The sequence below is a fragment of the Schistocerca piceifrons genome, chromosome X (genome assembly GCF_021461385.2).
Source record: "Schistocerca piceifrons isolate TAMUIC-IGC-003096 chromosome X, iqSchPice1.1, whole genome shotgun sequence".
In the NCBI taxonomy this organism is placed as follows: Eukaryota; Metazoa; Arthropoda; class Insecta; order Orthoptera; family Acrididae; genus Schistocerca; species Schistocerca piceifrons.
This window is the reverse complement of record NC_060149.1, coordinates 790,595,852-790,604,316: the sequence shown is the minus strand read 5'-3', so window position 1 is coordinate 790,604,316 and position 8,465 is coordinate 790,595,852. Positions and strand designations below refer to the sequence as shown.

Sequence of the window (8,465 nt, the reverse complement as noted above, 5' to 3'; positions counted from 1 at the left end):
TCCAGTGGCAGAACTGTACACGACGTTCAAAGTCGTCGCCATGCAATTCCTGGTGCATAGAAATAATGGTACTGGTGCAATCGATGTTGATGTAGCATTCTCAACACCGAAGTTTTTGAGAGTCCCGATTCTCGTGCAATTTGTCTGCTACTGATGTGCGGATTAGCCGCGACAGCAGTAAAACACCTACTTGGGTATCATCATTTGTTGCAGGTCGTGGTTGGCGTTTCACATGTGGCTGAATACTTCCTGTTTCCTTAAATAACGTAACTATCCGGCGAATGGTCCGGACACTTGGATGATGTCGTCCAGGATACCGAGCAGCATACACAGCACACACCCATTGGGCATTTTGGTCACAATAGCCATACATTAACACGATATCGACCTTTTCCACAATTGGTAAACGGTCCATTTTAACACGGGTAATGTATCACGAAGCAAATACCGTTCGCACTGGCGGAATGTTACGTGATACCAGGTACTTATACGTTTGTGACTATTACAGCGCCACCCATCACGAAGCGAAAAAAGTGTTACATAGCACACGCCCATTGGGCATTTTGATCACAATAGCCATACATTAACACGATATCGACCTTTTCCGCAATTGGTAAACGGTCCATTTTAACACGGGTAATGTATCACGAAGTAAATACCGTTCGCACTGGCGGAATGTTACGTGATACCAGGTACTTATACGTTTGTGACTATTACAGCGCCACCCATCACGAAGCGAAAAAAGTGTTACATAGCACACGCCCATTGGGCATTTTGATCACAATAGCCATACATTAACACGATATCGACCTTTTCCGCAATTGGTAAACGGTCCATTTTAACATGGGTAATGTATCACGAAGCAAATACCGTTCGCACTGGCGGAATGTTACGTGATACCAGGTACTTATACGTTTGTGACTATTACAGCGCCACCCATCACGAAGCGAAAAAAGTGTTACATAGCACACGCCCATTGGGCATTTTGATCACAATAGCCATACATTAACACGATATCGACCTTTTCCGCAATTGGTAAACGGTCCATTTTAACACGGGTAATGTATCACGAAGCAAATACCGTTCGCACTGGCGGAATGTTACGTGATACCAGGTACTTATACGTTTGTGACTATTACAGCGCCACCCATCACGAAGCGAAAAAAGTGTTACATAGCACACGCCCATTTGGCATTTTGATCACAATAGCCATACATTAACACGATATCGACCTTTTCTGCAATTGGTAAATGGTCCATTTTAACACGGGTAATGTATCACGAAGCAAATACCGTTCGCACTGGCGGAATGTTACGTGATACCAGGTACTTATACGTTTGTGACTATTACAGGGCCACCCACCACGAAGCGAAAAAAGTGTTACATAGCACACGCCCATTGGGCATTTTGATCACAATAGCCATACATTAACACGATATCGACCTTTTCCGCAGTTGGTAAACGGTCCATTTTAACACGGGTAATGTATCACGAAGCAAATACCGTTCGCACTGGCGGAATGTTACGTGATACCAGGTACTTATACATTTGTGACTATTACAGCGCCACCCATCACGAAGCGAAAAAAGTGTTACATAGCACACGCCCATTGGGCATTTTGATCACAATAGCCACACATTAACACGATATCGACCTTTTCCGCAATTGGTAAACGGTCCATTTTAACACGGGTAATGTATCACGAAGCAAATACCGTTCGCACTGGCGGAATGTTACGTGATACCAGGTACTTATACGTTTGTGACTATTACAGCGCCACCCATCACGAAGCAAAAAAAGTGTTACATAGCACACGTCCATTGGGCATTTTGATCACAATAGCCATACATTAACACGATATCGACCTTTTCCGCAATTGGTAAACGGTCCATTTTAACACGGGTAATGTATCACGAAGCAAATACCGTACGCACTGGCGAAATGTTACGTGATACCAGGTACTTATACGTTTGTGACTATTACAGCGCCACCCATCACGAAGCGAAAAAAGTGCTACATAGCACACGCCCATTGGGTATTTTGATCACAATAGCCATACATTAACACGATATCGACCTTTTCCGCTATTGGTAAACGGTCCATTTTAACACGGGTAATGTATCACGAAGCAAATACCGTTCGCACTGGCGGAATGTTACGTGATACCAGGTACTTATACGTTTGTGACTATTACAGCGCCACCCATCACAAAGCGAAAAAAGTGGTCCAACTAAAACGTTCATGTTTCTTTACGTACTACACGAAAATGTAATAAAAATTGGGGGTTCCTATTTTAAAAAAACGCAGTTGATATCCGTTTGACCTATGACCTTGCCTTTCGCGTGCAAGTGCTGTACCATCTGAGCTACCGAAGCACGACTCACGCCTTGTCCTCACAGCTGTACTTCTGCCAGTATCTCGTCTTCTACATTCCAAACTTTACAGAAGCTCTCCTGCTAAGGTAGGAGACGAGACACTGGCAGAAGTAAAGCTGTGAGTACCGGCCGTGAGTTGTGCCTCGGTAGCTCAGATGGTAGAGCACTTGCCCTCGAAAGGCAAAGGTCCCGAGTTCGAGTCTCGGTCGGGCACACAGTTTTAATCTGCCAGGAAGTTTCACACATGAACGAGTCGGATTTTGGTAAGTTTGACCGGCAGCTTACGCTTCTTCCTTTCGGTCACTGGTGGCCACTCAAAAAAGTCAAATTAATTTTCAGTAGGTTTCAATGAATAGTTTTACTGATTCTCATCATTTTCAATTTATTCTTCAGTTACTGTAACGGCCAGTACTTCCCTGGAGAGCGTTTATGAGGGGCATTGTCTGTTGCTTGACATAGGCCGAAATGAACATATTTTGAAACTTCCTGGCAGATTATAACTGTGTGCCGGACCGAGACTCGAACTCGGGACCTTAGCCTTCCGCGGGCAAGTGCTCTACCAACTGAGCACTTGCCCGCCGAAGGCAAAGGTCCCGAGTTCGAGTCTCGGTTCGGCACAAAGTTTTAATCTCCCAGGAAGTTTCATATCAGCGCACACTCCGCTGGAGAGTGAAAATCTCATTCTGTGAACATATTTTATTCAGTATAGTGATGACAGTTCATGATTTAACACGATTCAGTCCCGTTTTTGGTAGATGTTCCACGTCACTTGGGGACGGTCTCCATCTAGTTTTCATTAGAGTTTTTAATCAACGATCAGTTCTATTCTTTCTTTTTTAGACATGGTATTCATTATAGATGATGGTTTTTTATCAGTTGGTGATGGTTTTTTATCAGTTGAGGAGGGCTGAGAGCTCTGGCTAGCCACGCCAACAGTTACTCTGCGGCATTCTGTTTTATTTATTTTATTTTGCGTATGGCAATACAGCGATAATACACTCCTGGAAATTGAAATAAGAACACCGTGAATTCATTGTCCCAGGAAGGGGAAACTTTATTGACACATTCCTGGGGTCAGATACATCACATGATCACACTAACAGAACCACAGGCACATAGACACAGGCAACAGAGCATGCACAATGTCGGCACTAGTACAGTGTATATCCACCTTTCGCAGCAATGCAGGCTGCTATTCTCCCATGGAGACGATCGTAGAGATGCTGGATGTAGTCCTGTGGAACGGCTTGCCATGCCATTTCCACCTGGCGCCTCAGTTGGACCAGCGTTCGTGCTGGACGTGCAGACCGCGTGAGACGACGCTTCATCCAGTCCCAAACATGCTCAATGGGGGACAGATCCGGAGATCTTGCTGGGCAGGGTAGTTGACTTACACCTTCTAGAGCACGTTGGGTGGCACGGGATACATGCGGACGTGCATTGTCCTGTTGGAACAGCAAGTTCCCTTGCCGGTCTAGGAATGGTAGAACGATGGGTTCGATGACGGTTTGGATGTACCGTGCACTATTCAGTGTCCCCTCGACCATCACCAATGGTGTACGGCCAGTGTAGGAGATCGCTCCCCACACCATGATGCCGGGTGTTGGCCCTGTGTGCCTCGGTCGTATGCAGTCCTGATTGTGGCGCTCACCTGCACGGCGCCAAACACGCATACGACCACCATTGGCACCAAGGCAGAAGCGACTCTCATCGCTGAAGACGACACGTCTCCATTCGTCCCTCCATTCACGCCTGTCGCGACACCACTGGAGGCGGGCTGCACGATGTTGGGGCGTGAGCGGAAGACGGCCTAACGGTGTGCGGGACCGTAGCCCAGCTTCATGGAGACGGTTGCGAATGGTCCTCGCCGATACCCCAGGAGCAACAGTGTCCCTAATTTGCTGGGAAGTGGCGGTGCGGTCCCCTACGGCACTGCGTAGGATCCTACGGTCTTGGCGTGCATCCGTGCGTCGCTGCGGTCCGGTCCCAGGTCGACGGGCACGTGCACCTTCCGCCGACCACTGGCGACAACATCGATGTACTGTGGAGACCTCACGCCCCACGTGTTGAGCAATTCGGCGGTACGTCCACCCGGCCTCCCGCATGCCCACTATACGCCCTCGCTCAAAATCCGTCAACTGCACATACGGTTCACGTCCACGCTGTCGCGGCATGCTACCAGTGTTAAAGACTGCGATGGAGCTCCGTATGCCACGGCAAACTGGCTGACACTGACGGCGGCGGTGCACAAATACTGCGCAGCTAGCGCCATTCGACGGCCAACACCGCGGTTCCTGGTGTGTCCGCTGTGCCGTGCGTGTGATCATTGCTTGTACAGCCCTCTCGCAGTGTCCGGAGCAAGTGTGGTGGGTCTGACACACCGGTGTCAATGTGTTCTTTTTTCCATTTCCAGGAGTGTATTTTATGTAAGTACAACAATATGTAAACGAAATGTATAAAACAAAACAATGTGTAAATAGTACATGTGTAAAAAACAAGCAATAGCACAAAAGGATAAAGTACAAACACTCAAGACAAAATAACTACACGTTAAAAGCTTGGCAAGCCTGACTAGAAGCTCATTCATATATTTAAAGCTCAATATCTAGATTGCACAGCCAATCCAAAGCAGAGGTCCAGCTTTTCTTCTTACACCATATGGCATAGCATTTATAAGTAACGTTCAATTGGTATGATTACGAATCGTATTTATTAAAAATGTATGAGCCCGTTCCTGTGTGATCCACACCTAATTTCCTAACTTGAAGAGTAATATTTTCTTCCAGGTTTAAGTCTAGTCATACAGTACTTTAAAATATCTCAGATAACTTCAGTTCCTCGTTATCAAAGCTTTAATTAAAAAAAAAAGTATTCTGTGCAGATATACAGCAGAAGATGCAACTTCAAAGTCGCGAAGCCGGTTATGTGGGTCTATATCTGATTTCAATAAATACAGCGACAACGGACATTTCGACAGTTCATTCAATTTTATATTTAATAATTTTAACATCTGTGTTAAAGAAATTTACTGTATGAATTGTCAATCAATCGTGTATAAATGGAGTTGAATGCAGAGAGCCCTCAGTAAGACATCGATCTGCAGAGTAATTCCCCCTTTAAATGTTAAATTCTTTTACGTTAAAACTATCCAGGATTTTTACATTGTTTTGCTTAGAAGAGTTACCGTGTCTCCACAATGAGGTTGCAAGCGTGATATCAATGTTTCGATCAACATTTGTGCGTGGAAGGATATTTTCGATTATGAAACCAAATAAGTCACGATAACACGGCAACCTGTGTGGCAAAAATCTGGGAAAATGTCTGAGTCCGTCCATATGCCGATAATTTGTGCCCAATATAAATTTTATTATTTCTTCAACACGCCAAAAATAAGTAAATAATACTAAAATGTTTTTTGTTTATGAGGAACATGAAATATGAAACAACGCTAAATGTGGCACTTCTACAGATCCCGTTCTATTGTCCCCTTCAAGCTCAGACAGATTGGCGTGATAGAGGTGGAAATGAGAGAGACTGGCACACCATGCACGAGCACCAAGCACTGCATGCTAGCTGAATTCTTGGCTGTGTCTGGTGTAATCGTACTAAACAGTGACACATTCACTATGAAACTAAACTTGAGACACAATGTGTGGAAATTAAAATCTCATAGCAGGAGTTTAAATGTTCCCCACAATACGTGTAAGAGAAAAATTTGCTTCGTCAACCTGTAGCAAGATGCAAGGCCAGATATCATCAACTTCAACCGTTATGAGAAAATGAAGAGCGAAATCAACATTTTTTTTGTGCCTTCTGTTATACCAGCTGGATATAGATGGATCTTACAAGGCTTCTTTTTTTTTTTTGATTTTGGACGTTTTGAAGCACCTTAGAACCAGGAATGTTTAACTGACGTGACAGCTGAAGAGTACTGTTTGACAGTTGTTGGCTGTGTGTGCCTACATAAAAGTAGTGTGCGTGGTAATAGTGTAACGTTATTACTGAAACGTTCTGCTGCTGCTTACCACCGATCGATGTATGGTATGCCATAAGTATGGTAAAATGTTGTGAATGATTAGAATGTGTGCTCTGAAGTGTACCGCTGGGCTGTTCTGAATAACGGTCTACTCTATCAACGGAATGGTCCAATTCGACATGTCGAAGCGGTCCTCAATTTTTTTATATTTGAAGAAACCACTGAAACAAACATAGTGGAAAAATTTTAGCTGCTAAGACACACTGACTGCATTAAAAAATGTTGAAAACTGCCAAATTCGTAGCTCACCATGTGGCCACAGGAATATACCCTCCTGCTGTAGCTGTAGCAGACAGGGCACATATCCGTGGTTGACGGCACATTCGTAAACAGAGAACATGCACAACGTGAACGTATTTTATAAACCGAATTTAAGTTTCCGTTGATCGTTTCTCTGACAACTGTTTACAGTTTATATTCGCTCGAATGTGCAACTCATTTAACAAGTGCCTTTGGAGTATAGTGTTAACAATGTAGATACAACTGAACTAATTTTCCTTGTAATTTCTTCGTATATGCTTACTAATAGCGTCTTTCTTTATGCAGGTTGCAGAGTTTCACGTTAATGTGGAATCCAGTTAATGTTTTCAACCTTGCAAAGATGAAATATGACAAACATGGTATGCAATCGAAACCCTTCTTTCACCTGGAGACCTGCATGTTTGGCATTTATTAGTTAATTTCGTGGACATTCATTCAAATGATGTTGCCATTTCGTTAGAAATTGTGGAAACGTTAGCAGAGACAGGAAATAACTCGGACCATTCCGTGAATTGTGGTTCAAACGATGATTGTTGTGCTAATCAAAATCCAGAACAAAAATACAGCACCATACGAACCGAAAGAAAACATGTAGGCTCCACAATAATATCGTTTAGTGACACATGGAAGGCCGTAAATTTTCTGGTTCAACGAAGGAGGGAGAAAATGCTTAAACTTAAACAATGTGCAAAGCAGGTTTCGTTTCGTAAAACAAGAACATGAATTTTATAAATGAGACAAAGATTTACACGAAGTACGAAAGATGCACGAACATGAATCTCACAAAAGCGTGAAAGAAAAACTATTCGAAAGACTTAGAACTGCTCATGCGAAATCTGCGAGACTGGGCCCTCTGAACTGCAAGTGAGATGAATATAACTGATTACCAGCCTTCTCCGAGCTGGTTAAATAGACTCAGGACATTATATGGAATAGAAAGGCGCAAAATTACCTAGTTTAGTTCAAGTAGACATGTAGAGGAGATGTCATTAATAGGTAATATTAGAAAGAAATTAGAAGCTTCTTGTCATCCTGTAAAATGTTTTGTATAAAGCCAATCAGTCAGGTTTCATGTAAGACCTGCGTGCAAACCACACTTTATCATTTCGAATGGATTAATGTTTTCACAGGTCCATATCTGTCTTTAATAACATCAAGGCAAATTAGGACCAAATTTATAAAAAGGACTGTTTACTTGTAAAAATATTGTAATCTTGAAAAATTGGAGGCAACAATTTTCAATGTTACATACGAAAAGTCTTCTTACCATTTGCAGAAAATTATTCATTGCTTTTGTTGGATTCTTAGTCTGGACATAACATCTCTGTCTGTAGGAGGACGAGGAAAAGATTGTATATTAATTAGGATTCCACCCAGAGCTAATAGTGTGATTCAGCCTGTCGATAAAAAATATTTCAACAACGTAAAGCAATTTTCAGAAAATTGTCGGACAGTATAATTTCCGATAGCTCTTCGCCATTTCAGGTTTATCGACGTAACGATACTGTTAAACTTCAGTCATTTCTACATCGTCAATTTGCATCACCACATTTTACGAATTTCATCAGGCATGCCTGGTACGCAGCACCATAGGCAGAACAACACCACCGGAAATTTCTTGTTCCATTCCAGCTGTGAGTAAATAAAACTAATAATGAGTGTGAAGTGCCTGAATGCATTAATTTTTCTTTTATCGGGTGTGGCTAGTGTATGGAAAATACTTTTTTTCGTTATCCAGCAGGCACTTCGCAATTTTTTAATGACTACAGGGAATAAACGAGTAACTGTTTCAT

The 8,465-nt window shown here is 43.0% G+C and overlaps 1 non-coding gene across 1 annotated transcript; it reads left to right on the top strand.

Moving 5' to 3' along the window:
* The first annotated feature begins 2,515 nt into the window (after window positions 1-2,515).
* On the top strand, window positions 2,516-2,590 carry Trnas-cga. The gene has a single exon. It is a non-coding gene; the product is annotated as a tRNA-Ser (tRNA).
* The last annotated feature ends 5,875 nt before the right edge of the window (window positions 2,591-8,465 follow it).